At 41.3% G+C, this 23,624-nt stretch overlaps 1 protein-coding gene and 1 pseudogene across 1 annotated transcript in view; both read left to right on the top strand.

Moving 5' to 3' along the window:
• The window catches only part of LOC134480490 (uncharacterized), a 447,240-nt gene that overhangs the window by 359,206 nt on the left and 64,410 nt on the right, over positions 1-23,624 (top strand). The window lies entirely within an intron of this gene.
• LOC134480452 (reticulocalbin-1-like) overlaps positions 6,439-23,624 on the top strand; it is a 105,397-nt pseudogene continuing 88,211 nt past the window's right edge.

Here is a 23,624-nt window from a genome sequence, read left to right as displayed (position 1 = left end):
CAGGGCTGCCTGCTTACACTTGTGACTGCATTAGAGCCAGAGTGCTCTCCTCCCCATCCTCTTCTCTCCTCTTTGTCACAGCCATGGTCCCCAAGAGCACTTGTCAAACACCTTTATACATCTATGTCAATCTCAAAGTCAGATTCCCAGAGAATCAATCCCCATAACTGACCATAAATGAGTATTCTTTGTGTGTGTGTATATATAATGTTGTAGAACACAGAATAGGGATTCTTGGTGAAAGCTTCGTGGACATGTGTCTTTGCACTGGGATCTTTCCACATGACTTAGATATCCTTGCCATGAGGTCATTACCAGACACCTTGCCATTTCAGTTTCGTTTTTCTTTTGGATGCTATCGCTGTTTGATGTAAGATCCAAGGCTGAACTTCCATACTGGGCTATGGTTTCAGACTTGCTTTACAGCCATATGGCCCTCGGGTTGTTTCCTTTTGATCCTAGAGGTTGATTAATATTTCTAGCAAGGCTTCCAGTACATGATAGGATTGTGCTACATGCTGTCAGAGCAGAGTTATACAGAATTCATATGCTGGCCTTCCTCTGATGGTGCTTACCTTTGCCAAGTCCTCAAACAGGGCAGCGCTTGGAAAAAAAACCCTGCAGGCAAAGAAATCATGTATGTGGGTCTACCCCTGGCTCCTTGAGAAATGAAAGAGGAGTATGGTCTTGGCTTACTGGAAGTCTTATCCCAAGACTAGGGAAGGGGACTCCAGAGAGCACTAAGCCTTCTCCCCATCCATCATAGTCTGTATAGCCTGTGGCTTTCATGTGGTCAGTGTGATGACCTTAAAATGTTCTAGGTATTTCTGCCATGTTCTGTCTCTATACCTAGACATGACCTCAGGTGTACAGTCACATTGGAAATATAAAAAGCCTTGCATCTGAATTGTGAAATTCAATGTGTGTTATATTTAAAATACCACAATAATTGAGTGGCCATTGCTACAGTAAATATTATTAGGGGGTTTCTCCCCCACCGTAGATCATTTAGTTTCCAAATAAAAGACACAAAACTTTTAGATTTAGAATAAGCCTTAAAGTACTAGAGCTGGGCAGACATCAACCCTCTGTGCTATTTTTTCTGCTTCCCTGTCCATAACCCCAAGGTATTGCTTGCCATGCTCTGCCTGGTTCACTCCTGTTCTGACAGGCTGCCCCTCATGGTAATACACTCACGATCCACCTACCCTATGGGGTGCTGTCTCCTTCCTTCTCCTCCATGTCTTTTCCCTCTCCTTGTGGACCCTGCCTGAGCCCCCAGGCCCAGGGAAACTTTGCTCTGTCCCCTCTCTTCTGCCCAGCCCATGTTGTAGGGATTTTATTAACCAATCAGGGATAACTTAGGAGGCAAAAAAAAAAAAAGAAAGAAAATCTGGTATACATGAGGATCTCCTTGTCTTGGAGCAACCAGACCTTAGGGTACAGAATTTACCATTTGAATATACAGCAGCAGCAGACATATTATAGGCCGATCTACTTTGTAGTTGGACTCAAAGCTTGGCTCTCACACCCATTGGATGTTCAACCCTGGAGAAGTTATTTTACCTTGTGTGACTCAATTCCCTTATCAGCCCAGTGAGGATGATAATGAGTGTTTAATTCACAGAGTTGTCTTGGGGTCTGACGAGTTAATATATCTAGTATTTAAACATTAAACACCATCTACTTTGCATAATTAATAAAAGTCTGTGGAAAGGGCAAAGTCATGAAGCCAGAAGAACATTTGATTTGGAAATGGGGCCATTTAACTACCTCTAGTAACAAACTGAGAATCAGGGAATGGTGGAAGACTAAGGCCAGAGATTTGGGAAATCAAGGCCACCCTGGGCTGCGTAATAAGATCGTATCTCAAAATATCAAGACATGTCATGGTCATAGGAATACTAAATCAAGAAATAGCCATTGTAAAGAATTTACAAAAAGCAAAGCAGTGGAGCAGAGTGGACGCTGTGTGTCAAGTCCCTCTGCTGTCCATCTCTGGGACCAAGTATGCATCAGATCAGTGACGGGAATGGGGTGCTGAGAGCCGGGAGCAAAGGGATGCTGGCTGCATGGCCACATTTGAACAGTGCTAAAGCAGGACTAAATGCTAAGAAAAAAAGCCATATGCAAACCATGTAAATTTTAATGTCCTCCAGAAAGCAAAACCACAATAATTTTACTGTTTGTCCAGCTGCTTGTGTCACCAAACTTCTAATATTGGTAAGGATGTGGAAAACTCTTGTGATGCAAACCAGTTGCCAATAAGAAGAGCAACCACTGTCCTGACCAAGGTGACCTGGATGCTGTCAAATAGGCCGAGGCAGCCTGGACAGCCATCAGAGTCTGTTTAACACACAGATATCTGTCATTTCAAAAGGGGGAAAATGAAGCCTGACTTTTCCCCCCACTTTATGCAAAACCAAGAATACTCCAGCATTGAGGCTTACAAATAAAAATATGCCAAGAAACTTCATAGAATATGCATTTCTCTTGTGTGTGCTCCTGACTGTGTGTGTGTTTTTTTTGTGTTTTGTGTGTGTTTTGTGTGTGTATGTGTGAGTGTGTGTGTATGTGTGTGAGTGTGTGTGTGAGTGTGTGTGTTTTGTGTGCATGTTTGTGTGTGTGTGTGTGTGTCTGTGTGTGTGTGTGTGTGTGTTTGTATGTGTCTGTGTGCACAAATGCTTCAATTATCTGCTATGGTGAATACTGTCCCCAACTCAATTATGAAGGTTAGTATTAAGCTGTGAGTAGTATATGGAGAGTGGTCACAAAAAATAATTAGGAGTCCTCTTCTGTTAAGTTGTCTGAGACTTCCAAATGCTGCATGCTGTGAGTGGGCCTCACATCTCAGCACACTAACTCTATTAAGTACAATTCCCGTGTGTTTTTCTTAAACAATTTTCTATGAAAACTTTAATAATTTTTTCTCCCATTCATTTTTTGTGGAGGGGACAAGGGTCTTTGTTTTTTTTTTTTTTTCTTGCTTATTTAGGTCCACAGGATTTTCTGTAGCCTTTGAGGAAGTCCTAGACTTAGGACACTGGATCCATATAAGTTAGGGAATTAACCAGTTCACTGAGCACATATTTTGTTTGTTGGTTTCTGTTTTTCTTTTGAGATCTCACTGTGGGAACAGAGGAAGCCCTGAGGAAGTGCAGCCCTAAGTGGATGTGTGCTATAAACCTGATATGACCATGCCATGGACCCAAAGCCGTTTATCCATGGGGAAAAGGCAAAGGCCCCCATGCCCCTTGAGGCTCAGAGACATGCAAAAGCCTTCCCAGGATGACATTGATAGCGTGTGCAGAAAAAGTCTACTCTACCTTTCTCCCTGGCCCCATCTGGATGTTTACAGCCTGAAGACTGCTCCCTGCAGAGACTGCCCCTACTGAGATTAGCTAAATCTACCCCTTGTCAGTTACATATGCATAGTCCTCCCCTCCTTGTTTATCTGCATGTAATGCCCACCTACTTGTTTCCCTGTGCAACAGCCCTGCTTCCTGGCCAGCTCTATATAATAAACATGCTGAGCTTCTGGGATGCTGCATTTTCTCCAGCTCACGGACCCAGCCTTCCCCATGTATGTGTGTCCAATGTCATTCTTCATTTCCTCCTCACTCCTGGTCAGGCCCAAGTCCCTGGAGCCACGCAAAGGACTTGGCAATCTCAGTCTGCTCCACTTTGAAGGAAGTGCTTTCTAAACTGAAATCTAAAGCACACAGTGGGTTCAGCTCCCTCTCAAGTGTCTTTGGTGAGGGTTGTGGTGGGTGTGAGACCAGTTGCATTCTGACTATTGCAGAAGAGTAGAGGATTCACAGTTTGCTTTTGGTGAAGGTGAGCTCCCCAAGAGGCTATCATTGCCAACGTTTTCCCAAGTCACTTCTAGGAGGTCAACTGACTCCTAGGTGAGTCTTTGGTTACACTGCTTCAGTTTTCTGTGGCTACACTGTCCAAATGGCACCCACTGGTCACACATGGCTATTTGAGATGAACTAAACTTAGAACTAAAATCTGCCTCTTTAGTCACAGCAGGCAAACCAGGAGGCAAACAGCCAGCCAGAATCCATAGCCAGAAACACAGCAGATATAGAATATTTCTATCATCTAGAAATTTCTCCTGGACAGCAGTGGTCTAGGTTCTTGGTGTCTGGTTTTTCCTTCAGGGAGAATTACTTACCGTACTAATATCCAACGGTTTATTTTTAAAGCAACTTTACCACAATATGACTTACTCACCCCCAAATTAATCCAGTTTAAGTCTACAATGCAATGCTTCCCCATAAATCTACCTGAGTTCGTCTCTAGACCACGGAACAAAAGAACGAGAGTGTATGCAGTTATGTAAAATGGTATGCAACAGTATTGACCACTGCATAATTATACTGTAGTACTTTTGAATTCTTCAAAATTCAGGCTTTTTATTGAAAGTTGTACAAAAATAAATTATCCTAGAGTTGAGAAAATATTATACAGTATTTCATCTTGGCTTTATACTTCATTGAGACTTTAATATTTTTGCATCTTTTGCTAGTATCGTTAGATTCTTTATAAGAGTTTTATTTTGTGGAGTTGTTGTTTTTTTTTTTTTTTTTTTTTTTTTGCCGATCTGGTCACTATTTGATGCCATTTCAATGTTCTCAGGATTTTGATGAAAATAATACCAAATGATAAAGTGATATTCATATTCTTGAGCCATTTACATATGTATAAACAAACATATGGGAAGTTATGTATACATATTTCTATGCTATACTGTGTAGAATACAATTCTATTATATGTCAACATATACAGTTTGCTCAATATGATTTCTGTGAATGTTATCAGTCATAGGGAAATATTAAGAGCCTGAAGAAACATGCACAATATTTGCAGAATGCACATAAAATTGAAGATGGTATATAAGCAAAAATGTGAATTACAGCACTTACAGCTTTCATATCGAATGCAATTTAAAATGTTTAATAGATTAAAAATATTTAAATCATCTTTACCCACGTTCTTGTCTTTTTTCAACATGTGTCTCCTGGATAATTTTAATTATATATGCTGCTCAAGATCCTTTTGAAAACAGTAACCTAATGCCTTAAAAGTGTTTCTGATATTTCTGTTCACTTGATCACTGTTCAATAATTGTACCAAGTTGATAGCTGTAATTTTTTCTCACTTTAAGAATGTAACTTTCATGTGTGAGTATACACTTTTGATCCTAACTCTTTGGAGGCATAGGCAGGTAGATCTCTTTTTTGAAGTCAACATAGGAAAACCCTATCTTAAAAATCAATCAATAAATAAGCAAATAAATAGAAAGAATTTTAAATATTTGAAATTAATATGAACACAACCACATCTTTAATAACAATTGATTTTTATTGCTGATAATTCATATAATCAATTTACAAAATGTTACATAGTGTCATATGGGAACTCAATTTCATCGTAAAATAAACCTGCTTTTCTCTTTTAATTGGTTGCTCTTAGTTAACATTTTCATACACATATATAATTTATTCTGATTATTCTCTCCCCCACATTGTCCCATTCCCTCCCCTATGACTTAAACATATACAGTCTTCTAAATTTAGGTTTCGATGTCTGATTTCTCTTTTATTTATTAAACATTCCTTTACTTTTCCATCTATAGTTTATGATATCTTAATAAGAAACCCATTCTGTCATTAGCATTATCTCAGTGCTTGGTAGGAGACATTGACATTCTTCAGTAGCTTGTCATCAGTGCAAGAAATGACATCGAGGTCTCTCTCTGTTTCTGTCTCTCTCTGTCTCTGTCTCTGTCTCCCTCTCGGTCTCTTCTGTCTCTCTGTCTCTCTGTCTCTCTCTGTCTCTCTGTCTCTCTGTCTCTCTCTCCATCTCCTCCCCAATTGTTTTGTTTTCTAGTATAAGGTCTCACACTTTAGTCTAGCCTTGAAGTCAAGGCAATCCACCTACCTCAGCCTTGTGAGTGTTGGGATTCCAGGCATACACCATGTTGCCCAGTGAATTTTGTGACTCTCGTACATCCCTTTACTATTTCTGAGTTATTTTTAATATTGCTGTGACCCTTTTCTAGCTTCTAGATGTAGATACATTAACTGTTTAGAAGGTTTTATTTTTAAAGATTTATTTATTTATGTACATGAGCACTCTGTTTGCGAGTGTGCCTGCCATGTCAGAAGAGAGCTTCAGACAGAAGAGGGCATTGGATCCCACTACAGATAGTTGTAGGTCACAATGTGGTTGCTGGGAATTGAACTTGGGAGCACTGGAAAAGAAGCACTCTTAACCACCAAGCCATCTCTCCAGCTGATAAAAAAGATTTTAAATTTCATTCTTTTTGTGTTTGTTTGCAATCTTTCTTCTTGAGAACACTGTGAAGGAATGTCCAAATGGTAATTAGTGGCGGTTGGTAGAAGGAGCCATATGTGTGATGCTGCCACATGTGTGAGGGTCTAGCAACAAGGTGCAGACCCAAGACCCCGGCCCGGTGCCCTGAGGCTCGCCTGCTGGACATGTGCTCTGAAGCACCATCAGGATGCCTTCAGGTGAGGAAAGGTGGTGGTGGCTTGCGCCCTGCTGTGCCGGCCTAGGATAGTGGCAACCACAATGACAATGTCCAAGCTGCAAGCCTGGGGCAGCTCGAAGCTCCAGAGGTGATGGCCTTGTGTAAGTCACCTTATGCCTGGGGGCCCGCAGAAGCCTCCCTGGGCCTTCACAGAGCCCTGAGGGAGGACTGATGGGCCTGGGCGAAGCCCAGAGCTCAGCACCTTGCAACTCCCTGTTTAGCCCTCCCCGTGTTGTATGCACCACGTAGTGGGCACACGTGTCCTTCCCACCCCGCCCTTCCACCGCGCCCGAGCTGGGCCTCAGGGCACGCAGAGCTCGTGGGTGAGCGCGGGGCCTGAGGGGACGGGGCGCCCGCGTTATATTTGGCGCCAGCAGCAGCGCGTGTGCCTGGGCGAGTTTTCCTTCCGCGGGTGCCGGCAGCCGGGGCGCCGCCGCCCAAGCTGACTCCTCTCTCTCCCTCTCCAACCCCGGCAGGGCCCAGAGGTGATTCTGCCTGCACGATGTCCTCCATGCTGGAGGCGAGCTCTTCGCAGGCGCCACGTGGCGAACAAAAAGAGAAAGAAAAAAAGAAAAGAAAAAGCAGAATAAGCGGCCAGGGAAGGGGGCGGTAACGGCGTTGGGGGTCACCTCGGCCACGGGAGGGTGCGCTATGACAGCGGTGGTGTTTCCAAGGGAGACTACAGCCTCGCAGTGTCCAGGAAAGAAGCCCAGGCCAGTCCTGCCAGGGTACATCCAGGCTTGGGGCTCGCGCGCACCTGGCCACCGGTCTGGTCCTCAGGGATAGCAAGCACCAAGCAGGGCGGGCTGCACCTTAAGAGCACAAAATAAAGAAAGAATATTAAAAGCAGTAAGGGAAAAAGGTCAAGTAACATATAAAGGCAGACCTATCAGAATCACACCAGACTTTTCGCCAGAAAATATGAAAGCCAGAAGATCTTGGACAGATGTCATACAGACACTAAGAGAACACAAATGCCAGCCCAGGTTACTGTATCCTGCAAAACTCTCAATTAACATAGATGGAGAAAACAAGATATTCCATGACAAAACCAAATTAACACAATATCTTTCTACAAATCCAGCACTACAAAGGATAATAAATGGTAAAGCCCAACATAAGGAGGCAAGCTATACCCTAGAAGAAGCAAGAAAATAATCGTCTTGGCAACAAAACAAAGAGAAGAAAAGCACAAATACATAACCTCACATCCAAATATGAATATAACAGGAAGCAATAATCACTATTCCTTAATATCTCTCAACATCAATGGCCTGAACTCCCCAATAAAAAGACATAGATTAACAAAGTGGATACACAACAAGGACCCTACATTCTGCTGCCTACAGGAAACACACCTCAGAGACAAAGACAGACACTACGTCAGAGTGAAAGGCTGGAAAACAACTTTCCAAGCAAATAGTCAGAAGAAGCAAGCTGGAGTAGTCATTCTAATATCAAATAAAATTAATTTTCAACTAAAATTCATCAAAAAAGATAAGGAAGGACACTTCATATTCATCAAAGGAAAAATCCGAGATGAACTTTCAATCCTATGCCCCAAATACAAAGGCACCTACATACGTAAAAGAAACCTTACTAAAGCTCAAAACACACATTGCACCTCACACAATAATATTAGGAGACTTCAACACCCCACTCTCATCAATGAACAGATCATGGAAACAGAAATTAAACAGAGACGTAGACAGACTAAGAGAAGTCATGAGCCAAATGGACTTAACAGATATTTATAGAACATTCTATCCTAAAGCAAAAGGATATAACTTCTTCTCAGCTCCTGATGGTACTTTCTCTAAAATTGACCATATAATTGGTCAAAAAACGGGCCTCAAAAGGTACAGAAAGATAGAAACAATCCCATGCGTGCTATCGGACCACCACGGCCTAAAACTGCTCTTCAATAACAATAAGGGAAGAATGCCCATATATAGGTGGAAATTGAACAATGCTCTACTCAATGATAACCTGGTCAAGGAAGAAATAAAGAAAGGAATTAAAGACTTTTTAGAATTTAATGAAAATGAAGGTACAACATACCCAAACTTATGGGACACAATGAAAGCTGTGCTAAGAGGAAAACTCATAGCGCTGAGTGCCTGCAGAAAGAAACAGGAAAGAGCATATGTCAGCAGCTTGACAGCACACCTAAAAGCTCTAGAACAAAAAGAAGCAAATACACTCGGAGGAGTAGAAGGCAGGAAATAATCAATCTCAGAGCTGAAATCAACCAAGTAGAAACAAAAAGGACCATAGAAAGAATCAACACAACCAAAAGTTGATTCTCTGAGAAAATCAACAAGATAGATAAACCCTTAGCCAGACTAACGAGAGGACACAGAGAGTATATCCAAATTAACAAAGTCAGAAATGAAAAGGGAGACATAACTACAGAATCAGAGGAAATTCAAAAAATCATCAGATCTTACTATAAAAACCTATATTCAACAAAACTTGAAAATCTGCAGGAAATGGACAATTTCCTAGGTACTGAAGTACCAGGTACTGAAGTTAAATCAGGAACAGATAAACCAGTTAAACAACCCCATAACTCCAAAGGAAATAGAAGCAGCCATTAAAGGTCTCCCAACCAAAAAGTGCCCAGGTCCAGACGGGTTTAGTGCAGAATTCTATCAGACCTTCATAGAAGACCTCATACCAATATTATTCAAACTATTCCACAAAATTGAAACAGATGGATCACTACCGAATACCTTCTACGAAGCCACAATTACTCTTATACCTAAACCACACAAGACCCAACAAAGAAAGAGAACATCAGACCAATTTCCCTTATGAATATCGACGCAAAAATACTCAATAAAATTCTGGCAAACCGAATCCAAGAGCACATCAAAACTATCATCCACCATGATCAAGTAGGCTTCATCCCAGGCATGCAGGGATTGTTTAATATACGGAAAACCATCAACGTGATCCATTATATAAACAAACTAAAAGAACAAAACCACATGATCATTTCATTAGATGCTGAGAAAGCATTTGACAAAATTCAACACCCCTTCATGATAAAAGCCCTGGAAAGAATAGGAATTCAAGGCCCATACCTAAGCATAGTAAAAGCCATATACAGCAAACCAGTTGCTAACATTAAACTAAATGGAGAGAAACTTGAAGCAATCCTACTAAAATCAGGGACTAGACAAGGTTGCCCACTCTCTCCCTACTTATTCAATATAGTTCTTGAAGTCCTAGCCAGAGCAATCAGACAACAAAAGGAGGTCAAGGGGTACAAATCAGAAAAGAAGAAGTCAAAATATCACTATTTGCAGATGATATGGTAGTATATTTAAGTGATCCCAAAAGTTCCACCAGAGAACTACTAAAGCTGATAAACAACTTCAGCAAAGTGGCTGGGTATAAAATTAACTCAAATAAATCAGTAGCCTTCCTCTACACAAAAGAGAAACAAGCCGAGAAAGAAATTAGGGAAACGACACCCTTCATAATAGACCCAAATAATATAAAGTACCTCGGTGTGACTTTAACCAAGCAAGTAAAAGATTTGTACAATAAGAACTTCAAGACTCTGAAGAAAGAAATAGAAGAAGACCTCAGAAGATGGAAATATCTCCCATGCTCATGGATTGGCAGGATTAATATAGTAAAAATGGCCATTTTACCAAAAGCGATCTACAGATTCAATGCAATCCCCATCAAAATACCAATCCAATTCTTCAAAGAGTTAGACAGAACAATTTGCAAATTCATCTGGAATAACAAAAAACCCAGGATAGCTAAAACTATCCTCAACAATAAAAGGACTTCAGGGGGAATCACTATCCCTGAACTCAAGCAGTATTACAGAGCAATAGTGATAAAAACTGCACGGTATTGGTACAGAGACAGACAGATAGACCAATGGAACAGAATTGAAGACCCAGAAATGAACCCACACACCTATGGGCACTTGATTTTTGACAAAGGAGCCAAAACCATCCAATGGAAAAAAGATAGCATTTTCAGCAAATGGTGCTGGTTCAACTGGAGGTCAACATGCAGAAGAATGCAGATCGATCCATGCATATCACCCTGTACAAAGCTTAAGTCCAAGTGGATCAAGGACCTCCACATCAAACCAGATACACTCAAACTAATAGAAGAAAAACTAGGGAAGCATCTGGAACACATGGGCACTGGAAAAAATTACCTGAACAAAACACCAATGGCTTATGCGCTAAGATCAAGAATCGACAAATGGGATCTCATAAAACTGCAAAGCTTCTGTAAGGCAAAGGACACTGTGGTTAGGACAAAACGGCAACCAACAGATTGGGAAAAGATCTTTACCAATCCTACAACAGATAGAGGCCTTATATCCAAAATATACAAAGAACTCAAGAAGTTAGACCGCAGGGAGACAAATAACCCTATTAAAAATGGGGTTCAGAGCTAAACAAAGAATTCACAGCTGAGGAATGCTGAATGGCTGAGAAACACCTAAAGAAATGTTCAACATTTTTAGTCATAAGAGAAATGCAAATCAAAACAACCTTGAGATTTCACCTCACACCAGTGATAATGGCTCAGATCAAAAACTCAGGTGACAGCAGATGCTGGCGAGGATGCGGAGAAAGAGGAACACTCCTCCATTGTTGGTGGGATTGCAGACTGGTACAACCATTCTGGAAATCAGTCTGGAGGTTTCTCAGAAAATTGGACATTGAACTGCCTGAGGATCCAGCTACACCTCTCTTGGGCATATACCCAAAAGATGCCCCAACATATAAAAAAGACACGTGCTACACTATGTTCATCGCAGCCTTATGTATAATAGCCAGAAGCTGGAAAGAACCCAGATGCCCTTCAACAGAGGAATGGATACAGAAAATGTGGTACATCTACACAATGGAATATTACTCAGCTATCAAAAACAATGACTTTATGAAATTCGTAGGCAAATGGTCGGAACTGGAAAATATCATCCTGAGTGAGGTAACCCACTCACAGAAAAACACACATGGTATGCACTCATTGATAAGTGGCTATTAGCCCAAATGCTTGAATTACCCTAGATGCCTAGACCAAATGAAACTCAAGACGGATGATCAAAATGTGCATGCTTCACTCCTTCTCTAAAAGGGGAACAAGAATACCCTTGGCAGGGAAGAGAGAGGCAAAGATTAAAACAGACACAGAAGGAACAGCCATTCAGAGCCTGCCCCACATGTGGCCCATGCATATACAGCCATCCAATTACACAAGATGGATGAAGCAAAGAAGTGCAGGCCGACAGGAGCTGGATGTAGATCGCTCCTGAGAGACACAGCCAGAATACAGCAAATACAGAAGCGAATGCCAGCCGCAAACCACTGAACTGAGAATAGGACCCCCATTGAAGGAATCAGAGAAAGAACTGGAAGAGCTTGAAGGGGCTCGAGACCCCATATGTACAACAATGCCAAGCAACCAGAGCTTCCAGGGACTAAGCCAATACCGAAAGACTATACATGGACTGACCCTGGACTCTGACCTCATAGGTACCAATGAATATCCTAGTAAGAGCACCTAGTGGAAGGGAAAGCCCTGGGTCCTGCTAAGACTGAACCCCCAGTGAACTAGATTGTTGGGGGGAGGGCGGCAATGGGGGGAGGATGGGGAGGGGAACACCCATGAAGAAGGGGAGGGGGGAGGGGGATGTTTCCCCGGACCAGGAAAGGGAACAACACTCGAAATGTATATAAGAAATACTCAAGTTAATAAAAAAAAAAGGAATAGTGGTATTGCCTATATTGAATTCTGAGTTTAAAAATTATGGTTCATTTTTCTTTATTCCATAATGAAGCTTTTTATTAAGCTTTTGATTCACCATTACACACTTAGATGTACAGTACTAGGATCGTAGTAGGTGCTCAATAAATCTCTGACCATCGGGGAGGAGGAATGATAAGAAAGTATGTATTTTCTGTAAGTTCTGTCAGTTTTGGGAACAGGTGGTTTGAGGCTTACCAGTCATAGCTTGGTATCTTGTCCCACACAAGACAACTTGACAGAATCCCCTTTCTGGCCATTATGTTCAACTTATTTTTCTCTTAATCATTCTTGAAAATCATGGAAGTAATGTGGAAAATTGATAGTACCTGCAGTATAGCAAAAAAGGCCAGTCTAGATAGGTAAGCAGTTATGTTTCTCCATGAGCTGATGTCTTAAAACATCTAGATTTTAGGAATTTGGTGTTGTGTTTTCCAAAGATACATCTTACAACATACAGATAACATCGTAATAGAATAAAGGAATCTTTTGATTTAGCACCAAATTCCATAAAGCAATGACTACTGCACAGCTCTCTTGGCCATATGAATTACAGAAATTATATTTCACTTTTTTTAAAGAAATAACGAAAGTACTTAAGGTTGAAAAAAGCCCATTGTAAAAGGTCCCTGTGGTGTTTCTCTTTGGTTTCTTGTGCTCTTTCTAGAGGACAACTTTAAGAAGTCAGTGAAGCCAGGTTGTCATTGTGGTCAGGCAGTCATGAGCAGATGGTTAAGTGATGTGCTAGGGCCCCATAGGCCAGTGAGCCCAGCTGAAGAGGAGAGGCTAGACAGTGAGCCTGACTGAAGAGCACAGGCTAGCCAGTGAGCCTGACTGAAGAGCAGAGGCTAGTCAGTGAGCCTGACTGAAAAGCAGAGGCTAGCCAGTGAGCCCAGCTGAAGAGGAGAGGCTAGCCAGTGAGCCTGACTGAAGAGCACAGGCTAGCCAGTGAACCTGACTGTAGAGCAGAGGCTAGACAGTGAGCCTGACTGTAGAGCAGAGCCTAGCCAGTGAGCCTGACTGAAGAGCAGAGACCAGCCAGTGAGCCTGACTGAAGAGCAAAGGCTAGCCAGTGAGCCTGACTGAAGAGCAAAGGGTAGCCAGTGAGCCTGACTGAAGAGCAGAGGCTAGCCAGTGAGCCTAACTGAAGAGCAGAGGCTACACAGTGAGCCTGACTGAAGAGCAGAGGCTAGACAGTGAGCCTGAGTAAAGAGCAGAGGCTAATCAGTGAGCCTGACTGAAGAGCAGAGGCTAGCCAGTGAGCCTGACTGAAGAGCAGAGGCTAGCCAGTGAGCCAAGCTGAAGGCTGAAGAGCACAAGCTAGCCAGTGAGCGAGGCTGAAGGCTGAAGAGCAGTGATTTTAACCTTTATTTCTAAGTTCTTCAGTTTTCCTAAAAGACAAAAGTTTGCCTCCATAAAGTTTGACTTAGAAGGTTCTCCTTGCTCCCTTCTTCTTATCTTCTTTCCTCTTGGTCTTATGACACAATAATTTCCTTACTCTTAATGCCTTACTCTCAACGCTATGCCTTTACTTCTATGTTCTTCTTGAGTTCTGTTCTCTTCAGTTCAGTTCTGTCTAAAAAGCTTCTCTCTCTTTGTCATCAGCATTTGTATATCTTTCTGAACACAGCATCACATAGTGAAAAGTTCACCACAAGTTTGCACAGGAATTCAAATCATAAGTTGGATAATCAGTTTACGACAGAGAATGTTTACATGCATATACATGAAGAGTAATCATCAGGATAAACCATCATCATCTGTCACTAGCTCTGCACGTTCATGGAGAGTTAAAAACTGTAATTTTTATGAGAAAAGAATAAGTGAAATTACCTATAGGCAAATTCAGTCAATTATTTATGTTCAGTCCTTGCACCTATAGTAAATCATTAGTTCTCTTTATGAACCTTGGTTAATTGGTTTATACCCTCTTAGGATGGGCTCTAATATGTAGATGCCTCCTTGGTATTGCAGAAGCAATTCACTCATGACACTTTAAGAATGGCAGGGTTCTCAATGCAATTTTGATTACCAGAAAGAACATAATAGCAGTCCTATTATAAAAGCTTAAAGTTACTAATCTAATTTTAGGAATTCTTATCGAACCATCATTAGGAATTAAGAAATCATCTATTTGTCTATACATCATCACTCCAAGACAATACATCTTCGTTGCTCTGTGGTGATCTGCTCAAAAGAGTGGGGTAAAGAGCATGACAAACACAGGGGCAGATGCTTGCAGCCAACCATTCAGCTGAGAGCAGGGTCCCCATTGGAGGAGTAAGAGAAAGGATTGAGGGAGCTGAAAGGGTTTACAGCCCCATAAGAACAACACTAAAAAACACCCAGAGCTCCCAGGGCCGAGACCACCATCGAAAGAGTACACATGGACAGACCTATGGCTACAGCTGCATATGTAGAAGAGGATGGCCTTCTTGGGCACAAATGGGAGGAGAAGCCCTTGCTCTTGTCAAGGCTTGATGCCACAGTATAGGATAAACCAGAACAGGGAGGCAAGGAGAGCTGGATATTTGGGTGGGTGTGGTATGACCCTCATAGTAGAAGGGGGAGGCGTGCTATAAGGGGTTTTTTGGATGGGAAACCAGGAAAAGGGATAACATTGGAAATGTAACAAAAGCCCTCTCTGGATGGACAGAGGCTAAGGTGCTCTGAGTCCCTACTTCCCTGCTGCCTCCCTTTGATCGCAACTGTGGTGCATGGTGTCAGTCTGGGAGTCCCCATGGGCTGCTGCTGGCACTGGTCCTGGTGTTCAGGGCCAAGAGCATGATGAGCAAGGAGCACATGGTTTGTCTCGATTCAGAGCAGGGCGAGTGGCAACCAGAGGACAAGGACAGCTTCCTGTACAATCATGAGGTCTTCCTGGGCAAGGAGGACTCCAGGACCTTTGATCAGCTAAGCCTGGATGAGAGCAGGAGAGGCTGGGGAAAATTGTTGATCCAATTGACAATGATGGAGGTGGCCTTGTTACTACTGAAGACCTGAAAGTTTGGGTCAAACAGGTACAGAAAAGGTACATCAACCATAATGTGGCTAAACTCTGGAAGGATTATGATAGGGACATAGAGGAAAAGATCTCCTGGGAAGAATACAAGCAGGCCACCTATGGCTACTACCTGGGACACCTTGCTGAATTCCAAGATAGCTCTGATCATCACAACTTTAAAACGTTGCCTCCACGAGATGAGAGGAGGTTTAAGGCCTTGACGGTGACCTGACAGCTACTCAGATCGGGTTCATTGCTTTTCTACACTAAGAGGATTTAGAACATATGAGGAGATTGTAGTTCTGGAAACCCTGGAGGATATCAACAAGAACGGGATGGTTTTGTGGACTAGGATGAGTACATTGTGGACATCTTTTTCCCATGAGAACAATTGCCCTAAGACAGACTGGGTTTTGTCTGGGGAGCAGTTCAATGATTTCCCAGATCTGAACAAGGATGGGAAGCTGGACTAGGATGAGATTCACCACTGGATCCTCCCTCAGAACTATGAGCATGCACAGGCTGAGGCCCATCATCTGGTGTATGAGTCAGACGAAAACAAGCATGAGATGCTGTCCAAGGAGGAGATTCTAGACAACTGGACCATGTTTGAGGGAAGCCAAGCCACCAATTATGCGGAAGATCTTATCAAAAATCATGATGAATTTTGAAAGACACTCATCCTCATGTGGCCAACGGTCACAGGCTTCCTGCGGATGTTCTGGGTTATTGCTATATTTGTCAAGTATATAGCAGTTGTGTCCCTAAACAATGAGAAACCTTTCTAAAGCTCGAAAAAATCATACATTGTACCAAACAATAATAGTAGGAGATTTAAACACCCCACTTTCATCAATGGACAGATCAGGGAAACAGAAATTAAACAGAGACATAGAAAGACTAACAGAAGTTATGAAACAAATGGATTTAACATATATTTATAGAAAATTACACCCTAAAACCAAAGGATATACCTTCTTCTCAGCATCTCATGGTACCTTCTACAAAATTGACCATATAATCGGTCACAAAACAGGCCTCAACAGATACAGGAAGATAGAAATAATCCCATGCCTCGTATCAAAAACCCACGGACTAAGGCTGCTGATCAATAACAACAAAAAGTACAGAAAGCCCACATACACATGGAAGTTGAAGTCAATGACAACTTGGTCATTGGAGACATAAGAAAGAAATTAAAGATTTCTTAGAATTTAATGAAAATGAAGGTACAACATACCCAAATTTATAGGACACAATAAAAGCAATGCTAAGAGGAAAACTCACAGCTCTGAGTGCCTGCAAAAAGAAACAGGAGAGAGCATATGTCAGCAGCTTGACAGCACACCAAAAACCTCTAGAAAAAAAATTGAGTAGAAGGCAGGATATAATCAAACTCAGGGCTGAAATGAAACAAGAAGAAACAAAACCGAGTATTAAAAGAATCAGGAAACCCAGGAGCTGGTTCTTTGAGAAAATCAACAAGATAAATAAACACTTAGCCATACTAACCAGAGGTCACAGAGAGTGTATCCAAATTAATAAAATCAGAAATAAAAGGGAGACATCAAAATCTGAAGAAATTAAAAGGATCATCAGTTTCTACTACAAAAACATATATTCAACAAAACTGTAAAATGTGGAGGAAATGGACAATTTTCTATACAGATACCAGGTACAACAGTTAAATCAAGAACAAATAAACCATCCAAACAACCCCATAACTCATAAAGACATAAAAACTGTTATTAAACATCTCCCATCCAAAAACAGCACAGGACCAGATGGATTTAGTGCAGAATTCTATCAGATCTTCATAGAAGACTTCATACCAATACTGACCAAACTATTCCGCAAAATAGAAACAGACAGAGCACTACCAAATGCCTTCTATGAATCCACAATTACTCTTATACCTAAACCACACAAAGATACAACAAAGATAGAGAAATTCAGACCTATTTGATTTGTGAATATTAATGCAAAAATGCTCAATAAAATTCCTGCAAACTGAATCCAAGAACACATCCAAACAATCATCCATCATGATCAAGTAGGCCTCATGGCAAGGATGCAGGGATGGTTTAATATACGGAAGTCCATCAACGAAATTCATCATATAAACAAAGTCAAAACCACATGATCATTTCATTAGATGCTGAGAAATCATTTGACAAAATTCAATACCCTTTCATTAATAAAGTCCTGGAAAGATCAGGAATTCAAGGCCCATATCTAAATATAGGAAAAGGCACAATACAACCAACCAGTAGGTAATATCAAACTAAACTGAGAAAATTGAAGGAATCCCACTAAAACCAGGGACTAGACAAGGCTACCCACTCTTTCCCTACTTTTTCCATATGGTACTTAAGGTCCTAGCCATAGCAATCAAACAGTGAAAGTAGGTCAAAGGGATAAAAATTAGAAGGGATGAAGTCAAAACACTAATATTTGAAGATGATATGATAGTATACATAAGCAACACCAAAATCCTACCAGAGAACTACTTAACCTGATCAAAAACTTCAGCAAACTGTCCGAGTATAAAATTAACCCAAACAATTCAGTAGTCTTCCTCTACTCAAAGGGTAAACAGGCTGAGAAAGAAATTAAGGAAATGACACCCTTCAGAATAGTCCCAAATAATATAAAATAACTTGCTGTTACTTGAACCAAGCAAGTAAAAATATCTGTATGACAAGAACTTCAAATCTCTGAAGAAAGAAATTGAAGATCTCAGAAGATGGAAAGATCTCCCATGCTCATAGATTGGCAGGATGAATATGGTAAAAAATGGCCATTTTGCCAAAATGAATCTACAGATACAATGCCATCACCAACAATATTCCTACTCAATTCTTTATAAAGGTAGAAAGTGCAATTTGCCGTCATTTGGTATAACATAAAACCCAGGACAGCAAAACTCTACTCAACAATAAAAGATCTTCTGGGGGAATCACCATCTCTGACCTCAAGCAGTATTACAGAGCAATAGTGTGTATGGTATTGGCATACAGACAGGCAGCTCAGGGGAACATAATTGAAGACACAGAAAAGAACCCACACACCTATGCTCATTTGATCTTTGACAAAGGAGGTAAAACATCCAATGGAAGAAAGATAGTATTTTCAACAAATGGTGCTGGTTCAACTGGAGGTCAACATGTAGAAGAATGCAAGTTGACCCATTCTTATTACCCTGTACAAAGCTTAAATCCAATTGGACCAAGGGCCTCCACATCAAACCAGATACACTAAAATTAATAGAAAAAAAGTAGGGAAGAGTCTCGAAAACATGAGCCCTAAGGAAAATTTCCTGAACAAATACCAATGGCTTATGCTTTAAGATCAAGAATCGACAAATGGGACCTCATAAAACTGAAAAGCTTCTGTAAGGCAAAGGACAGTGTCATTAGGACAAAAAGGCAACCAACAGATTGGGAAAAAATCTTTACCAATCCTGCTTCTGATGGAGGGTAATATCCAAAGTATACAGAAAACACAAGAAGTTAGAGTACAGAGAGCCAAACACCCCTGTTAATAAATGGGGTTCAGAGCTAAAGAAAACATTCTCAGCTGAGGAATATCGAATACCTGAAAAGCGCCTAAAGAAATGCTCAACATCCTTAGTCATCAGGGAAATGCAAATCAAAACAACCCTAAGAATCCACCTCACACCAGTCAGGATGGCTAAGATCAAAAACTCAGGTGACAACAGAGGCTGGGGAGGACGTGGAGAAAGAGAAACACTCGTCCATTGTTGCTGGGACTGCAAACTGGTACAAGCACTCTGGAAATCAGTCTGAAGGTTCCTCAGAAAATTGGACATTGCACTACCTGAGCACACAGCTATACCTGTCCTGGGCATATACCCAAAAGATTCTCCAACATACAACAACACACATGCTGCACTAAGTTCATCGCAGCCTTATTCATAATAGCCAGAAGCTGGAATGAACCCAGATGCCCTTCAACAGAGGAATGGATTCGAAAATGTGGTACATCTACACAATGGAGTACCACTCAGCTATCAAAAACAATGCTATGTTCAATTCATAGGCAAATGGAAAGAACTAGAAAATATCATCCACAGTGAGGTAATCCAATCACAGAAAAACACACTTGGTATGCTGTTGGGAGCGATGGCCTTGAATCCCTCCATTATTGATGTTATTATTATGGTGAGCATTAAGTATGACTGGGTTCATGGAAAATCCCCAGCCAGCTGCAGAAGACTAATACAAATGTGGTGGGCAAGATGAATAATCATATGATAACGTGTGACGTTAAGATACCCAATGTCATGACCTGTAACCTTTCTGAAAAACCAACATCCTGCTGACTAATAGATATGACAAACCTGTGACCTTTCTGACATCCTGTCAACATCAGCCGATTCCCTGACCACACGAATATTGTGTCCTTGGCGTGGGTAAATGTTTCTTACTTCTCTCTTCTCTCTGTTACCCATTTTATGGTACAAATTCAGCCTTGGGGAAAAATAAAATTGTCACCTTGATCAGACTCTTCTCTTGGCGTCCTTCTTCACGTCTCTTGTCCCTCATTCTCTTCCAGATTCTCAGCACCCCTCATTGACAGTATGCACTCATTGATAAGTGGATATTGACCAAAACCTCAAATTACCCAAGATGCAATCTACAGATCTCAGGAAACTCCAGAAGAAGGATGACCAAAGTGCAGATGCTCCCACTCCTTCTTAAAATGGGGAACAAAAATATACATAGGAGGGGATATGGAGGCCAAATCTAAAGCAGAGACCGAAGGAACAGCCATTCAGAGCCTGCCCCACATGTGGTCCATATATATACAGCCACCAAAACTAGGTAAGATTGATGAAGCTAAAAAGTGCTTACTGTAAGGGACCGGATATACATCTCCCCTGAGAGACACATCCAGAGCATGTCAAATAAAGAGGTCAGTGCTGGCAGTAAACTGCTGAACTGAGAACAGGACGCCCTTTATGGGAATTAGAGAAAGGATTCAAAGAGCTGAAGGGCTTGCAACCCCATAAGAACAGTCATGCCAACCAAATAAACCACTAGCAAAAGACTATATATGGACTGACCCAGGGGTCCAACTGCATATGTAGGAGAGAATAGCCTTGTTGGGGCACCTGTGGAAGGGGAAGCCCTTGTTCTTAACAAGGTTGGACACTCAGTGCAGGGGAATGTCCGGGAAGGGGTTTCTAAGTGGCGTGGATTGGGGGACCATACATATGGGAGAGGGCACGTGAGGGGGGCTTATGGACCAAAAGCTGGGAAAGGGAATAAGGTTTGAAATGTAAATAAAAAGTATATATCTATTAAAAAATAAAATTTAAAAATATGATAATAATACTAAGAAATAATCAAAAAAAGAAAATGTGAATAAGAAAGAAATTTTAGGATTTGGAAAAAGATGAATGCCAGGTATTTGAAAACTGTATGACCATGGTAAACACTTTAATAACTTGAGTAATTTTTTTACATGTTAATGAACTGCATCTTTTTTTTCAATAGTGAATGGAAATCCAGTCCCTTCCTGGCTGTGAGTCTAGGTATCCAGATGTAGTGGAATTCATTATTTGTTGAGTCCTGAACCTTTGAGTCTGCTTCTAACACAGCTTATGCCAAGGAAACTAGGCCAAGGTGATATCTAAGCCATTGACCAAGCTATCTGGACTAACAATCACAGGTGAAATTCCACCTTGTAAATGGGAGGAGAGGAATAAAAGATATCTTTAAGGATTTAAAAAAAAATGAAATGTACCCAAAAAATCCAATAAAAAAGTTTAAAATAGGGGTTGGGGATTTAGCTCAGCGGTAGAGTGCTTGCATAGCGAGCACACGGCCCTGGGTTCGATCCCCAGCTCCGGGAAAAAAAGAAAAAAAAAAAAAAACAAAGAAAAAAAAGAAAAAGAAAAAAAAGTTTATAATAAAAATAACTTAGGAAATACAAAATACTGGGGTGCCATTCCACAATCATGATGTGTTTATTCTGTGATAGCTTACAGGTTAATTTACTTCTCTATGACTGTTTTCTTATTTCAAAGTAAGAAATGGCATCATCTGTGGAGTGGATGGTGAGAACAAAAGCTTTGGCTAACTTGAATAATCGATCCCTCCAGAGCATATGCTTAACATTCTAAGCACAGGTAAATTTCCTGAGGGGATTAAAAAACAAAATCCAAACATAAAACAGGAACAACAACGATTTAAAAACATTCTGCACGCTGGGTATGAAGGCATGTTACAACTTTAATCAGCTTTGTAGGTATTTCTAATAAACACACAAAGAAACAAAAATCCCATCACAGTCCTAGCAGTTGCATCCAACAAAGAGAGAGCTGTGAGGTAGTGCCTGCTGCTTCTTTCCCCAGATACCCCTGGGCCTCAGGCCTGCATCCAGTGAGCTGGACCAAGAGCAGCCAGGTTGAAATTCCTGCTGCCATGGCAGGATTCTGCAGGAGCATTTCCCTTTCACAACAAGGAACCTGTGTGGAGGAGACCTCTTGGTGAGTCCTCAAGGACTCTAAGTATCTTATTCTACAGGGAGACCCTGCCAGGTCTTTGGCAAGGCCAGCCAGTTGTTTGGGGAATCTCTGGTCCTGTGGCAGAGGACAAGGAATGGCAGAAAGAATGGCAGCTCCACTGAGAGCAAAGGATAACCCTTCTAGGCCTATGACCTCCTAATTAATTTATCTTTTCACCTGATGCCTATTCACATTTTCTTACTATCATACAACTGTGATCTTGATGAGCAGCTGGTCTCTTCTTTTCTTAATCAGTTCTTTGTTGTCACAGACGTTTTTAACTTACTCCAGCCCCTGAGAGTTACTCATACCTTCTGTATGCAGTAGGACCCTTGGTGGGACTGTCATCTCAAAATTAGAAGGTTCGGTAATCCAAAAGATTGGACTCCAGTTTACATCAGGCCAGGAAAGAAGTCAGCCATCATTAGTAAAAGAGCAAGGGAAAAATTACATAGGAAAAACAAGTGGCTTAATCAGTAGAAAAGATCCTCAACTTCTAAGGCCCGCACATCTACACCCCTCTCTTCTGAGCTTTGTATAGTGATGTTGTATAACTCCAGATGGTAGTAAAAGGCAGAGTTCTTCCCAGAAAGGTCAGACATGATTTTCACTCTTACATCTCTGAGGTTGGGTGGCATTATAGCATTCAGGTGGGATTATAAAACCTAGGATAAGAAGACAGAATCCACATATCACAATGCCAAATGGACTCCCTCCAGAACTTATCGACCCATTGACAAAACCACTGCCTCTTGTGTACCATCTGGATGAAGTACCAAGTTCACAGACAGTTCTTCACAAACTTCTCAAAGCCAGCAAACTGGAGCATGAAGAAAGCCAAGTCCAAGGCATTCAAAACCAGCATCCTCACGAATGCACCCAGGAAAGGCTTTGTTAAAAGAAGGGAGGTACTGAGACAGTTGGCCCTCATACACTCAGAGAAGACTGTGCCAGGAGAATTGGGGAAGGATTGTGGGAGAGTAATCAGGTATCAGTAGTCAAGAAAAAGAAAAAAAATATAAATAGAAATAAAAAAAGGTCTTTAACAAAATGGGACATAATGTATTGCTGAACTAACTCTACTCTGTTTACACTTGCACATGCTTTAACATCTACAGTCATTTACATATACTATGTATACAGCAAAGATTAATGTAGCAGAGAACAGGCAGATCAAAGATCCATTGTTCCCTCACATCTATGTGGCTCTGCTTCCCTTTATCAGGACTGTGGAGGCCTCTGCTCATCCAGGTCTCAGGGCTCAACCAAAATGCAGTCCCCTATGATCTCTGGCCAAGTGCTCTTCTGTTCCCAGTAGAACTCTGCCTCAGGCTGCAGAGGCACTGAAGGGTTCACCTTCAAGGTACAACCACTCTTTCAGTCTTTCCAGGCTCTCTGTTACTCAACTGGAGGCTTCAGCAGAGGCCTTTCATCTCAATAACAGAAGCTTACCTGATCCAAAACATTGGGAAGCCATCCTACACTCCTGATTGGCTGGTTACCTGAGACCAAACAACATAGCTCTCTTCTGTATGCCTGTTTTCCTGATTTGAAAGTAAATATTGTGTTCATCTGTGGTGTTATGGTAAGAAAAAATCCTTAACATGAATAACAGGACCATGCAGAGCATGGCTTTACATTCTATGTACAAATTGAATAGCTAGATGGAATTACCAAAGAAAACAATAAGAATCCTAACAACAATTACAGAAATAATGAAATGAAATAA

The sequence above is a fragment of the Rattus norvegicus genome, chromosome 9 (genome assembly GCF_036323735.1).
Source record: "Rattus norvegicus strain BN/NHsdMcwi chromosome 9, GRCr8, whole genome shotgun sequence".
NCBI classification, from domain to species: Eukaryota; Metazoa; Chordata; class Mammalia; order Rodentia; family Muridae; genus Rattus; species Rattus norvegicus.
This window is presented reverse-complemented; position numbering and strand designations above follow the sequence as displayed.